The sequence below is a fragment of the Silene latifolia genome, chromosome 9, assembly GCF_048544455.1.
Source record: "Silene latifolia isolate original U9 population chromosome 9, ASM4854445v1, whole genome shotgun sequence".
NCBI classification, from domain to species: domain Eukaryota; kingdom Viridiplantae; phylum Streptophyta; class Magnoliopsida; order Caryophyllales; family Caryophyllaceae; genus Silene; species Silene latifolia.
Window position 1 is genome coordinate 144,817,914 of NC_133534.1, and position 16,379 is coordinate 144,834,292.

The 16,379-nt window shown below is 41.2% G+C and overlaps 1 long non-coding RNA gene across 2 annotated transcripts in view; it reads right to left on the reverse strand.

Moving 5' to 3' along the window:
- Positions 1-16,379, reverse strand: part of LOC141600128 (uncharacterized) — a 48,639-nt gene that overhangs the window by 23,279 nt on the left and 8,981 nt on the right. For both annotated transcript variants that reach the window (XR_012524181.1, XR_012524180.1), the window contains one exon: positions 15,326-15,430. This is a non-coding gene — a long non-coding RNA (uncharacterized LOC141600128). The remainder of the gene's footprint in view (positions 1-15,325; positions 15,431-16,379) is intronic.

The window sequence follows — 16,379 nt, forward strand, 5'->3', positions numbered from 1 at the left end:
GAATGCTGTGAATGCTTTATATTACGTATTTATTTATTTTACAAACGGTTGTAACTAGGTGTGGCCTTAGTAGAACGTGTTACCGTAATGATGGAACACGGTCTTGGTTGTATTTTGAGATCTCGTATCTCCGTTTTGGATTTTTCACTTGTAATTACAGTTTTTAATTAGAATGTAAATAGGTTTATATTTTGTAATTTTAATTGTAATTTTTGAGAAGACCAAAGATGGAGACCGGATGCTCACTCCCGCTACATGGATCAAGATGGAACATCAAGACAAGCTTCTCGGGTCCAACGGTGGATTCCAAAGTTGTTTTGTGTTCTTTTTATTAGGATAGGCCACACTAGGAATTTTTATTTACGTATTGCATTCTTTTATTTATTTTTCGCAACGATAATATGCATCATATTCCGCCTAAAAACCAAACCACCTATTTATTGCATGAAAACTGACACATATAGAGGTCACGAGTTAGTTTTCTTTGACATTCTTATGTCACATGATTTTAAGCCATCACCCAAATTAATTCATTCACGCAGACGCTAGTTATTCGTTCACTTAAAATGAATTAAAATTAAGTTGATGGGATCTTCCTCGTATAAACCAAAATTGAGAATGGTCTTTATGGGTCAAACTCCAATGAGTCCCTTCTTCGTCGGTAGGCATAATATGACCCCTTCTACGTCGGGTAAGTTGGAACCGATTGACCTATTTTATCTCAACACTATGGTCACTCGTACGATCCTGTGATTATGGTGGACTATAGATAGGATTTACGGAAATCTATCGACCAAGAGTTCTTACGGAAGAATTAGCTAAACAGTTGGCTTATCAATTTACAGAAATTGAGTCTTGGGATCACTTGTATCATTCTTGAGGGAGATCAATTATGCAAGTGCGAGAGTCTACATGTTAAAATGAATTTTAAAATAGACTTAAATCACCTCGATGAGTTGCTTATTTCGTTTTGTTTTTCTTTCTTTTTCAAAGTAGATCACGAATTTTTAAACTCGCTAATAACAAATGGTCTGGTTCTACTCGATAACCCAATGCCAAGGGCCACATTGGACCGTGAGTCCTGGCTTCGGATCTTCATGAATCGATGAATCACCACTCGATCAAGAATGATGGATCAAACTTCACGGATTGGGAGGCGGCATTACGGAATGCTCACGCCGACGACGGGAGCTCAAATATCTATTAGAGCCCATCCCGGCAAACCCAGGTCCCACGGCTAGAGTCTGCTAAATCACCAAGTTTAATGATTTCCGTATGGAAGCGGGTGCGATTAAAAACGTACTCATTTTTGCAATGGAATCCAATTTGCAGGAACGCTTCATAGCCCATGGTGCAAACAAGATTTTCACCACGCTCACTAAGGAATTCTCGAAAGCACCGAGAATCGTGACCTATGAGCATACCACTAGCTTCTTTGATGCGAGACTCCGAAGAGGGCCAACCAGTTAGCCCACACATTCTCGGATGATTGAGAATGTCGAGAAGTCGGAGACCTTTGATTGTAAGATCAACGAGAACATTGTGATTGACCGCATGCTTCATTCACTCCACGATGGTTTTTCGCAATTTAGAGCGAATTACTATATGAATGATTTGAAGAAAAGTCCCCATGAACCGCACTCCCTTCTCGTACAGACCGAGAAGGACATGAAGTTCAGGGGGAGCTTGAAACAGATGTTCTCGTTGTGACAAACAAAGGAAAGGGTAAGGGCAAAGCTCGTGCAAACCTAGCGGAGGTAAACCGAAGTTCAAGAAGTCGGGTTCAGGTAAGAGTGGGCCTGGTGAGTCGAGCACCTCATCGGGCGCGACAAAGAGCAAGAATGAAAACATGGAATGCCATCATTGCCACAAGACCGGGCATTGGAGGCGTACATGTCCTGTTTATCATGAGGACTTAAAGGCGGTCGTGTTAAACTTTGGTATGTCTTCTTCATCTTCTACTTTTATTCATATGATTGAGATTAACCACGCAAGTTACGGAACTTGGGTACATGATATCTTGGTTGTGGTTCTCATCTCAGCAATCATGTGCGGGGGCTCAAACATCAAACCCCTCGTAAAGGGTGAGGTGGACTGCGTGTCGGGAATGGAGCACGAGTGGCTGCCGTCTCGAGGGGAACATATGTGATCCACTTCCTAGCGGATTTGAGTTATCTTTATATAATCGCTATTATGTACCCAGTCTTTCGAAAAACATTATTTCATTTACGCACTTGACAAACTTGGATTTTCATTTGTAATAGAGAATAATTCTTGCATTTTCTCATTACACAATATGATTTATGGCAAGGCGTCTCCATGAATGGAATTTATGTTTTAGATCGGACAAAATAAATATTACACGTAATGAATAAAAAGTTAAAGGTTGGTGACAAAGATCAAACGTATCTATGGCAACGCCGCATGGGACACATTAATGAGAAACGCGTAAAACAGCTCATAAAGAATGGAGCTATCTCGGCCTTTGATTTTCAATCATTTGGCACGTGTGAATCATGTCTCATCGGTAAGATGACTCGGATTTCCTTCAAAGGTGTTGGAATGCGCTGGCGACCTATTAGGACTCATACACACGGATGTATGTGGTCCTATGTCAATCACCGCACGAGAAGGCTATAGGTATTTCATCACTTTCACGGACGATTTAAGTAGATATGGCTATGTCTACTTAATGAAGCACAAAAGTGAATCCTTTGAGAAATTCAAGGAATACCGAATAGGGTCTGAGAACCTATTGGGTAGAAAGATTAAAACACTGCGTTCGGATCGTGGTGGCGAGTATCTTTCTCACGAGTTTGATCAACACCTTAAAGACCGTGGGATTGCCCTACGCTTAACTCCACCGGAACACCTCGGTTGAATGGTGTGTCCGAACGGAGAAATCGAACACTACTTGATATGGTTCGATCCATGATGAGTCACACCGTGTTGCCGACTCATTGTGGGGTTATGCTCTTCTGTCACCGCTCTAATACTTAACCGAGTCCGTCTAAAGTCATTGACAAGACTCCATATGAACTATGGAAGGGAACGGTCCCCAACTTGTCCTTTATACGGGTTTGGGGCTGCGAGGCTTATGTCAAGTGGAGACACGAGGATAAGCTCGCCCGCGATCGGTCAAGACATACTTTATAGGTTATCCTAAAGGAACACTTGGTCATTACTTTTATTCGCCAACCGAACAACGTGTTTTTGTTGCGGCTAGTGCGACATTCTTAGAGAAGGAATTTCTCGAGAATGCAAAGAGTGATAGAACCTTCGAACTGTCGGAGATTCCAAAACCAAATACCGAGCAACCATTGGAGGAACCAGTTCCTTCAATCCCGGCTCCGGTTAATATTCCCGAGGAACCTAGGAGGTCGGGAAGAGTCTCTATTCCTCCGCATGATACATTGGTATGGTCGAGGAACATGACATAGATGACATTCTACTCTTAACGAGTAGTGAACCCGCAACCTATAAAGGTGCCATGACTAGTTCCGACTCAAAGCTATGGCTTGAGGCCATGCAATCCGAGATGGACTCTATGTATGAGAACAACGTATGGGATCTTGTTGACTTACCTGCTAAGGTTCGTCCCCTTCAATGCAAATGGCTTTACAAGATAAAGCATTCTGTGGAAGGTCAACAAGATATCTACAAAGCACGACTAGTTGCTAAAGGTTTCACCCAAGTGCCAGGTTTGCACTACGATGAAATTTTTGCACCCGTAGTCATGCTGCGTTCCATTCGGATTATCTTAGCGATTGCCGCTTTTCATGACTATGAAATTTGGCAAATGGACATGAAAACCGCCTTCTTAAACGGTTTTTTGGAGGAAGAGTTGTACATGGTACAACCCGAAGGTTTCATCAATCCAGAACATCCTAAGAAAGTATGGAAACTTAAGCGTTCCATTTATGGACTTAAGCAAGCATCAAGGAGTTGGAATCATCGCTTCGACCAAGTGATTAAAGAAAATGGATTTACTCGATCGGTCGAGGAACCATGTCTATATATCAAGTCGAGTGGGAGCAAGATTGTCTTCCTAATATTGTATGTCGATGACATACTCCTGATTGGGAATGACATACCTCTCTTAACTTCGGTGAAAGTATGGTTGAAAAACCATTTCCAGATGAAAGATCTGGGTGAGGCACAAAGAATTTTGGGCATCCGTATCTATCGAGATAGATCACGTCGGATGTTATCTCTCGGTCCAGAGTCTTACATAGACAAAGTCCTAGAGAGATTCAAAGATGACTAACTCCAAGAAGGGGTTTCTTCCTATGGCTCCAGGGGTGCATTTGAGCAAGTCTCAGTCACCAGAGACACCGGAAGAGAAAGAGCGCATGACACGGATTCCCTATGCTTCGGCTATAGGATCAATCATGTATGCCATGATATGCACACGTCCGGACGTGGCATATGCATTGAGTATGACAAGTCGATTCCAACAGCATCCAGGTGAATCACATTGGCTGGCTGTCAAGAACATTCTTAAGTACCTACGGAGGACTAAAGATTGGGCATTGACTTATGGAGGCGAACAAAAGCTATGCGCAACCTAGATTCTGTGACGCAGATGCTAGCTTCCAAACGGATCGTGATGACTCGAAATCTCGATCTGGATTCGTTTTTACTCTTAATGGCGCTAACTGATCACCGGAAGAGTTCCAAACAAATCGTTATAGCGATTCTACGATCGAGTCCGAGTACTATGCCGCGTCTGAAGCAACAAAGGAAGCGATATGGATGCGTCAATTCTTACATGGACTATCTGTAGTGCCTAGTTCGAATGACCCGATCACCATCTATTGCGACAATAGTGGTGCCATCTTCCAAGCTAAGGAGCCAAAGTCTAGCAACAAGTCTAGACATGTACAACGGAAAGCTCATCTAATCCGAGATTACGTGGAGCAAAAGGAAGTAGTGATAGAAAAGATTGCTACAGATGATAACATAGCAGATCCTCTCACTAAACCATTACGACAAGATAAGCATGAAGGGCACGTTAATTCCATGGGAATTAAACGTGTTCCTAAGTTGTAGTACTCTTTTATGGATTAGATTCATTCGCTTTTGTACTCTATACGACATCATCGTTTTGATATTTTATATATATTTTGTTTTTCATGTGGATTTGTACGACAAATTTTGAACACCACAAAGTGAACTGAACAAACATTATAATTTTGGTCCTTAATTGCCCACATGAGTGATAACTCGCAATTATTTTGTGACGTTGGTTGATGGTGGGTTCAACGAGCCATAAGTCAACCGGTTGACCGACCAATCACGAGGGCGATTTATACGGATATTTCGTAGGACACAATTGTGACATCGACGTGGAGTCCTAAATGTTTTATAACATTCGCTTGCCCGTCGTGGATAGGACCTCCATGGTGATCCTAAGAGTCGATTTTTTGACTATCGACTGTCTCTTGAGACTAAGGCATTTTGGGTGACTTTGGTTTCTTTCTCACGGTCATCCGTAAAGGGGGCCAAGTAGATTTTTTCTTGGTCATTTCATGTTGTGCTTAGATCGGAAGGAGTCGAGTTGAAGGAAATATTCAGCCTTTATCGGTACTCGATATTTCTCGGGGCCACTCGAGGAGTCAGAATCGAAATGCATGGCCATGCTCGAATACGGATTCGTTTTATCAGTTAAGTTACTCTCTAGTCGGGAAACCACTCTAGATACAGATCGATTGTAAAATACGACCTTTGCGGATCCGGATCCGCAAATTGTTTTACATTGAGTGGGAGAAATTTTAAATGAATATGAGAATCGGTTATCGCACATACACTTGTACGGACAAGTGGGAGTTTGTTGGAGCTTGTGTCCTCCGGTTAGTGCGGATAACGTCATTGCACATACACTTGTACGGACAAGTGGGAGCTTGTTGGGGTTGGTGTCCTTAACAATTAGTGCAAGGACTTATAAACCTCTAAAAGGATCAAAGGGCATACTTTTGGTATTATTATCGGTTGATCCACGTTTATCAATAACGGTTGGCTTGCTAGATAAGTTTGACGTTATTGTCATACCGATGGCGGTGATCAACTGGTCCCTAAAAGTCACACCTATAGGATACGTTTGAGAGATGTGACAAAGTATGAAAATACTTGTCATGTAGATGCCAAAATTGACTAACCGATTAGTCCGAGTTATTTGACTAATAATAACTCAAAATGTGATGTTGAGATATGTTATTTAATACGGATTAAATAATAATGGCTAAGGCGAATTAAGCGATTAATTCGTAAATTGAATATAAGCGTTTTATATTTAATTAAATGTATATTGAATATAATTATACAATATCGTCTTTGTCGGACATGTATTAATGTTTCAACTAATCCGTATTATTAGTTGATGCTTTAATAACCGATAACCGATGACGATTTATAACAAAACCGCGTCATATACATTTTAGCGATTTGCGAACCGGACCATGAGCTAATTCAAAAAGGAAGTGGAAGCCCACTTCCCAAGGCCCCTCTCGGTTTGGCCGAGATTAGGAGAACAAAAGGAGAGCTTCTCCTCTTGCTTAACCGAATCATCATTAGTAAAAAACAATTAGGGTTTCAGTGCAACTTTCTCTGAAATTCCTAGATCTCACATCGTAAAAACCTCACAAGAGCTTTCTCAATATTGCAAGTCAATTAGAAAGCATTTCTAGCACAAGGGCATAGTCTCAGACGGTCTTGGGTGCAACAATTAGGAGGGAATCTCTGTTGATTTTTGTTCTTTACGCCGCACTACAAAGGACCCGAGGTTGATTCTTTATCTTTGTCGTTTCTATATTGTATTTCGTTTATGACCATATTTCACATGTTAAATTTACGTTATAGTCCTATATTTAAAGGGTCTTATACGGATATTACCCCACATGCCCATGTGGCTGTTCTGATGGATGTTCTATATCCCCACAACGCGAAGGGTATCTTCTCCGGCCACTCCTTGTAATTGTCAGACATCTTTCTCAATATAGTAGCCACCGTTTTGTTAGCGGCCTCCACTGCTCCATTTGTCTGAGGTCGATATGGGGATGACTTATGATGCTTTATTCTAAACTTTTCAAGTATAACGGCTGTCTCAGCTTGAAAGTGAGTTCCATGATCACTGATGAACTCGTGCGGCACTCCGTCATCGAACGGATGATGTCATTCTCGAATAAACTTGGCTACTTGCTTCGCATTTAGCACTTTGTAAGACTTGGCCTCTACCCACTTGGTAAAGTAATCAATAGCGACTAGGATATAACAATGCCCTCCTGTTCCAGAAGGGTTTACTTTTCCGATGATGTTGATTCCCCAGGTTGAGAAAGGCCAAGGTGACGTCATGGTGTATAGCATAGAAGGTGGTACATGTTGAATATTCGCAAATATTTGGCAATTGTGACAATGCCGGACATATCTGCGAAAAACTGCTTTCCATTGTTGTCCAATAGTATCCTAACCTCATGATCTTCCGAACTAGCATGTGGGAGTTCATATGCGGCCCACATTCCCCGTCGTGGACTTCTTCCATGACTTTTTCTGACGTTGTCTTGTCGACGCATCGCAACAGGACACCATGTGCTGTCTTCTTATACAATTGTCCATCGTTAGTTTTAACGAATTGGGCGGATAACATTCGCAATGCACGCTTTCCACGTGTATCGAGGTGCGGGGTATTCTCCTGCTTCTTTGAATCTCACAATGGATGCATACCAAGGTTCGGCTTCGCTTTCCTCTCCATCATCGACCGCATTTATATAAGCTGGTGAAGACCTTCGTTCGACACACAATGGCATGCTATCCATATGATCGGGGATGTTTATCAACGCTGCCGTTTTGATGATGCGTCGTGAATCGATTTTCCTCCCTTGGGAGGTACACGTATCGCACCTCTTCGAAGAGTTTTTCTAGCTCTTCTATCTTAGCCTGGTAGGGTGCCAGGCTACTACTTTTGATCTTCCATGACCCCGTCACTTGATTGATGACCAAGGAGGAATCCCCGTGTACTGTCAACTTCATGACTCCTAACTTGTTAGCGCTCTGCAAACCAAGTAGGCATGCTTCGTATTCCGCGGCGTTATTTGTGACGGCGAAGTCCAATTTGATCGAAACTGGCACGTGCTCTCCTCTCGGTGAAATGATAAGGACACCTATTCCGCATCCCATGTTATTCGAAGCCCCATCGAAATATAGATCCCATGCATCATCTTCGACATGGACAATATCCTCATCCGGGAACGACCAAGTGTCAACAATGTCGCTTTCTTCGATCGGACTATCGGCCAGAAATCGGCAACGACCTTTCCTTTTATCGCTTTCAGCGGCACATATTTGAGATCGAATTCCGATAGCATGAGGGTCCATCTTGACATTTTGCCGTTTAGCACCGCTTTTCAAACAAGTACTTGATGGGGTCCATTCGGAATATATACTCACACCGTAGGCGAGCATATAGTGACGTAGCTTCTTCGTTGCCCGGACTAAAGCTAGGCATGTCTTTTCTAATGTCTTTGTATACTTTGATTCATACTCCCAAGAACTTTTTACTAAGGTAGTAAATTGCTCTTTCTTCTTTGTCAACGGTTTGTGCCAAAGCATTGCTCCCATCGCGGTATCTCAGAATCGTTAAATACGATGATAGAGGCAAGCCGCTCTGGAGGATCGAGAACTGGCGGAGAAGATAACACTTCCTTTATCTTATCAAACGCGGCTTGGCATTGGTCATCCCACATAATATGCTCCCCAACTTTCAATTTCTTAAAAATTGGTTCGCAGATCATAGTTAATTTTGAGACGAAACGGCTTATGTATTGCACTCGGCCTAAGAAACCTCGAATTTCTTTCTCGGTTTTAGGATGGGGCATTTCCATAATGGCTTTAATCTTTGATGGGTCGATTTCGATGCCACGGTGGCTAACGATATGACCCAAAAGCTTGCCAGAGGTGACCTCGAACGCGCACTTCTGTGGGTTTAATCTCATATTATACTTTCTCAACCTCTCGAAGAATTTTCGTAATGCCATCAAATGGTTATTACGTTCCTTCGATTTTACGATCATGTCATCGACGTAGACCTCTACTTCCTTATGAATCATATCATGCAACAACGTCGTTGCTGTTCTCTGGTAAGTCGCACCTGCATTTATTAATCCAAACGGCATCACTGTGTAGCAATAAGTGCCCCATGGTGTTGTGAAAGCGATCTTGTGCATATCTTCCTCGGCCATTTTTATCCGGTTGTAACCGCGTACCCATCCATAAAGGATAATAATGCATGGTTAGCGGTATTGTCAACCAAGATGTCAATGTGAGGTAACGGAAAGTCGTCCTTTGGACTAGCCTTATTTAGATCACGAAAATCAACACGGACTCGAACCTTCCCGTCTTTCTTTGGGACCGCACCACATTAGCTATCCAATCGAGTATTCGATACTTTGATGAACTCGGCCTTGAATCGTTTATCAATCTCTTCTTTGACTTTTAAAGACCACTCGATACGCATTCTACGTGGCTTCGCTTTCTTGGTTTGAACCCTGGCTTGATCGGAATCTTGTGCTCTGCAATTTCCCTATCAATACCCTATATATCTTTGTAGGACCAAGCAAATACATCTTTGAATTCATTCAACAATTCAACAAACCCCTTCCTTTCTGCGGGATCTAAGGTTGTTCCTATCTTAAGCTCCTGAGGCTCTAAGGTAGTCCCCACATTAACAACTTCGGTATCTTCGATTACCGAGCTTCTTTGGTCGTATTCTTCCAACCCTTTTACTAACTGGGGAGGCGGTTCCACCTCCTCCTCTTCTTCTTCCACCTGTCTATCCTCGACCTCATTCTCAACGCTATTAAAACAATCAATTGAATCGCAATATAAATGAGACAAGTCGTAAGCAAACTGATTGTCGGGTTTTCTATAAATTCCAATATCGATGGATACGGGTATCTACAATAAGACTAGTCTTCATGTCCCGTTGAGACCAACCAAATTTCGCGTGTAATAACTTGTTATTACCCCACTTACCCGATGAAAAATGAAACTTCCACGGGAAACCGAATCTACCCAAATGTCAATGGGATTCATGGGTCCTACTATTTAGAAAGGCTAATCTTAATTTTTAAATATGTGAAAGGTCTTGTCGATTTATTATCTATCACCTTTATGTGAACTATATTAGTGAACTAACGATAATTATAATCGACATGTTCGAAAAACGATATATATATATATATATATATATATATATATATATATATAAATGCATGTGATGTTATGGCGATTTGGCAATGCTTGCATACATATAAAGCAAGCAAATAAAGTAAAGTAAATTTCCTAGTATGGACTTTCCTAAAAAAGAAAATCTTATATTCTATTACATAATCGGAAACCAACTCCTTTGGACCCTTGAATCTTCATTTGACATGCCTCCCAAGGACAAACACCGTCTTGATCGGAACTCCTTTCCGAATGGTACCGTCTTTAGGAAACTCCGGGATTACAAATAATTAAATAATAAAATGTACATTGTACTTCCTATTATACATTTGTAAAATATATAATGAAATTGTAATACTACGGTTTTATGAGTCTCTGGGTACTCTATCGAGTGGGCCTTACTCTGTCGAGTAAGGGTATTTTGGATTTTAAAATAGTTTCTGTCTGTAGGGTACTCGATCGAGTAGCCTTGGTACTCGATCGAGTAGGGGGCACTCGATCGAGTATGTTGATCACTCGATCGAGTGGCTCGGTTTACGGGTAATGTTTTGTCGGGTTTTGTTAATAATGCGAATTAATATATAAACCTTTCCGTCACTTTCATAATACACTTTTATCAAACCTAATTACTTCAAAAGATATTTCAACCTACGTACTTCGCATCTTTCGCATTATTGACAAATCCCGGAGCTTGGGAGGTCGGAATCTATCGTTCTTTACATCCTTGGGATCCTTGCGTCGAGGGTAAGATCTACGTACCGATTTTATAGTATTTTATTAAGTTTGTTTAAACCCTAATTTGGGGATTTGGGGGTTTTGTTGGCTTTTATGATTGTTAGTAATTATGTGATCATATGTTAGGAGGAGAATTCGTAGAGGAGGCTTTTTGATAACAGCTGTTGAGATCGTCTGGTTGTTTTGCATTCCAGGTAGGGTTTCCCTACTCAGTATTATTCACATACGTGTTGATTGTGATCTATGTTTGTTGAGTATTATCATACGAGTATTGTGACGGTTGTTAGAATTGTTTATTGCTGGTGGTTATGATTGATTGTATTTGTCTGTGGTATTTGGGGTGCGTCCCTGGCTGAGTGGGGTCACTTGCGGGAGTGGCTTCACGCCCAGTATTCGCCTTCTGTGGAACCCGCCACAGAAGGGATGTGCACATTAATGGATTTGGGTTATTCGCTATATGGTATGAGGGGGGCTTAGGTGGGAACGGATTTGGTCCCCCACTGGCGGAGTGGAGTAACCTGTTGCGACGGGTACTCTGGCAGGACTACACACTTTAGTCGGTGATGAGGAGTTGATTGTGGAGTTTGGGTTATGTGATGGTTGAGATATGTTGGTTTCTGTCTTATAGTAGTTGTATATGTATGATTGTGTGAATAGTACTGACCCCGTTATATTGTTTTTAAAAACTGTGGTGATCCATTCGGGGATGGTGAGCAGTTGTTGAGCAGGTATGAGTCGAGACATATGGGCTAGCTAGGATGTGTCACCTTCATATGATAGAGTCTTCCGTTGTAGCTTGAGTAGTTTATCAGACATTTGTTTAGTTGTTTAGACAGTTGGCTTATGAACATGTAATCCGTACTTGGCAGTTTGGTTTTGGATTGTATTCACCTTAAACTTTATACTATTTAAACGTTGTTTCTTTATTGTCTTTTGATTATCATTGACTCGGAAAACCGAGATGGTAACAACTTTATACCTGAGTGGTCCTGGTAAGGCACTTGGAGTATGGAGGTGTTACAAAATGGTATCAGAGCGACGATCCTGAAACCTGTAACTAATGAATCTATTGAACATAGGGAGTCAAATAAAATGAACCCGGGGTAAAAGTTGTAGGAGCTAAAGCAAAGGCTTGGGAGACATCCTAAAGTCGCGAACTCGCCCTACAATTTTGAACCGGTCACATGGGGGGAGGGGGTATGTGTCGGAGTCGTGTGTGTTATCTTTTGGTTTGTGTGTGTACGTAATGATATATGTTGAGAATCATTGGATGTTGGAAATTGAGGATTGGGTGTGCGGTTAAAAGTTGAAGGGGTGTGTTTTATATGTGGAATTGAATGAAAGGCATGTTAGCTGTTTATAATGTGGCACTTGATAACATGAAGTAGATTATTTTTGTTGATTGTATGAGGAATTGCGTAGATTTGCATGTGTAGTTGTAATTATAATGTTGAGATACTAATGAATGCATAGTAGGTTGGGGAATGTGAGATAACATGCGGGTAGTATTCTCGAGTCTGCATGACTCGATCGAGTGGGGGGCACTCGATCGAGTGGGTAAGGTACTCGACCGAGTGGGTCTGACTCGATCGAGTGGGTATATGACGTTTTCATGATCAGAACCGTGTTTTTGGGTACTCGATCGAGTACATAGGGGCACTCGATCGAGTAGGGGGCACTCGATCGAGTGGCTTGTCGCACTGATCGAGTAGGTTAGAGATCAGAAGGTCTGTTTGGGGTCTGGAGTCGGGGTACTCGATCGAGTACGTGGGGCACTCGATCCAGTAGCCTCCACTCGATCGAGTAGGTTTGGGCACTCGATCGAGTGGGTTCTGGGCAGGTTGTTTTCGTGTTTTGAGTTATAGTACGTATGTTTATATCTACCTTTTCTTATATAGTTTCAAGATGCCGCCAAAGAAAACCGCTTTGTATGCGAGAGCTGAGAGCATGGACGTGGATGACATAGTTAAGATGTTGGAGCATCAAGATGCTCTTACGGAGGCCCTTAAGAGAGTGGGGAAGGATAAGGAGGTTGATCACTCTAAGATCAGCTTGTACATAGCAAGGTTTAACCCAAAAGAGTATAAGGGGACCGGGGAGCCAATTCTTCTTGACAATTGGCATAGGGAGATGGAGAATATTCTGGATTTAGTGCATTGTCCGGATGAGATGAGGGTAGAACAAGCTGCGTTCTACTTGAGGGAGGCAGCAGGTGAGTGGTGGGACAAGGTGAAGGTGAGTGCTAGAGAGATGTATGAGAAGCAGGGGCTGCCTGCTATTCCTTGGGAAGAGTTTAGGAAAGCTATGAAGAGGAGTTCGTGCTTGGAACATATGAGGAGTAAGGCGAGGGAGGAGTTTGATGGGTTCAAGATGACCTCGAGATGTCGTGGTTTGAGTACTATAAGCGCTTTAATGAGAAGTCTAGATATACGAGGATATGGGATCGAGTGAGGAGAACCTAGCTCGAGGTTCGAGAAGGGTTGACCCCAAGATAATGGATAAGTTACCCACGGAGTCCTTACCGATGTTAAGGAAGCTTATGAGAGGGCCGGGAGAGCCGAGAGGTTGGTAGAAATGGCCCGGGAGAGAGGTCTTTGAGAAAAGAAAGGTTGAGAGCGAGGGTGGTGGCCAATCTAACTACAAGAAAGGCAACCACAATCGGGCTAGAACGTATTTGTCAGTTCGGGGTTTAGTCTTTGGGGCTTCAAATACGGGCGTGGCCGTGGTAGTAGTGGTGGTAGTTGGGGTATGACCAGCTTTAATCGTGGCGGTGTAGGCCACAAGAGACATGAGTGCACCAAAGTGCGGCGAACGGGGGTTACCGGAGATCGGGACAGGGAGTTTTCTCGGGGACCGGCACGAGTTTTGCGAGTAATGCACCCTGGGTCATGGAGCAACCGGGAGGTCGAGCAACAACGGTAGAGGTAACCGCAATGGCGGTAATTCTTATCGAAACCGATTACCAACACCAACAACAACCAAGGGTCGGGTGCTAAGCGACTACTTCACCAAGATCTTGTCCGGGAGGTGGGCGGAAGACCGATGGAAAGTCATTTATGATGGACAAACAAGCGGCAGAGGACGACGCACATGTTTTCACTGGTATCTTTCTTGTTAATGGTGTTCACACCTTTGTTTTTTTTATTCAGGGGCGTCTCAGTCGTTTGTATCTTCGAGTCATGTTAAACAGTTGGGCTTGAGAGAGTATGAGTCTGTAAGTGAAAAAATTTTTATACCTTCGGGAGAGTCTGTAACATGTGGGAGGTTGTTTAGGGATGTATCTTTGATAGTTGGGCAAGTTGACCTACCTGTAGACTTGCTTGAGTTTCCTTTAAACGGTTTTGAGATGATAGTCGGGATGGATTGGTTAGGAAAGTATAAAACAAAGATAGACTGTCATCAAAAGAAAGTGTCTCTGAGAGGTCCTAAGGACATTAGTGTGTCTTATCGTGGGTTTGTTGTCAAACCTAAAGTTAAGTTGATTGCAGCTGTGACCTTGAAGTCCTATCTGAGGAAGGGGTGCCCGTTGATCTTGTGCCATGTGAGAGATGACCGGATAGAGAGTCCGACAGTTGATCAGATACCAGTTGTGGGGGAGTTTTCAGATGTCTTTCCAGAGGATATTCCGGGGTTGCCGCCGAAGAGGGAGATAGATTTCACGGTTGAGTCGAAACCGGGGACGGGGCCAATCTCCAAGGCAAAAATAGTCACTATTTATGTCATTTTTACACTAAAAATTCATAAATCATGCAAAATAAATCAATTTCATCTCAACTTTTACACACAGTGAGTAAAATATGCATGTAACAACATATTAAAATTTCATGACTTGTTTCGAATTTTAACTAATTTTAACCATTTTACCTCCATTTATGTCATTTTTATCTCATAAAAATCATAAATCATGCAATATTAATCACATTAATACGAAATTTTATATAAAATAAGTAAAATATGCATTTGAGGTTATATAAAAAATTCAAGGTCATAAACTTGTTCTAACTAATTTTAGCATTTTAAACACCATTTTATACATTAAAATGTAATAAAATTACTAAAAATCATTAAACTGAGCCAAAAATTACCATAAATCATCAAAATGACCTAAATTAATTTTAGGACCAGAATATATGACATACAAAAATTTTCGTGACTTTATCTTCATAAATCACAAATTTTAAGTTTTAATTTAATCGGAAAAACTAAGTCGATTATGCATGCAACAACCAAAGCTCTGATACCACTAGAAAGGATTCATTAACCCTCAAATTAAACACTTTAATTTTATATCTAATTACTCATAAGTTAAATATGATGATCTTATGCATGCATAACAAAATGTAAATAGATAAATATAGAAAATGCTCCTTACATTGATGAAATCGGTTTAAGGGCACAAGTAAGAACACTTTTCTTACTTGTTCTTGAGCTCAAAGTAAATGGATGATCCTCCTTGTCTCAATATTGTGAGAACCTCCTGTTAGTTGCACCAAGATTTCACCCAAAAATTACTAATTTCATTAACTAGATAAAATAAGTAATAACCCTTAATATTATTTGAATTACTACCTTAGTAATTAGATAATCTAATATGGTTGTAGTGAGATAATAGTGAGAGGTTTGCATGTGAATTATAGAGGAAAAATGAAAACAACTTTTCTTGTCACTCTATCAACCTCACGGCACACACCCATATATGTGGGTTAATTTTTCACTTAAAATAATGTCATGCATAATGGGTAGTGTGTTAGTGGAATGCATGATGATTAAAGCTTGTAGGACTAGTCACTTTCACTAGTAAAGTGTGATTTTAGAAAAGAACAAATATCATTATGTTTGTCTACTAAAAAAAATGGGTCACCTTGCAAAATAGGTCCCGTTTTCCTTTTCCGTATTTGTCCGACAAATGCGTTTAAATCGTATGCTTAATTATCTTGTGTAATTAAGTATTAATGTGATCATATAACAATTATATGATACAAATTAATAAGTACTATACACTTAACTATTAAGTAATATTTTACCATTATATCAAATATATAATGGGTCCTACAATGCCCAATTTAATTAATTTACAACTCCTTGGTAAATATATTAACCAATTTCCTCTACCTCAAAATATACACAAAATCTCATTGAAGACGGCGATATCCGTTACAAGCTTGTGACGGATACCATTTCCTCTCACAAAATACCCATGAGAGGTGAGTGGGGAAGCACATGGGGGTGGCCCACCTTCTCCCCTCTCCCTTTTTGTGAGAGGTCTTCAGCTTGTGACGGGATTAGCCCGTCAGAAGCAAGACGCTTTGCAAAATATATACAAAACCTCAACTAATTTAATGCATTAACTCTTAATCATTAAATTAATTCTTATTTAGTCACATTGTAATAAGATATAAAATTTCATTAGTCAATCATCACATAAT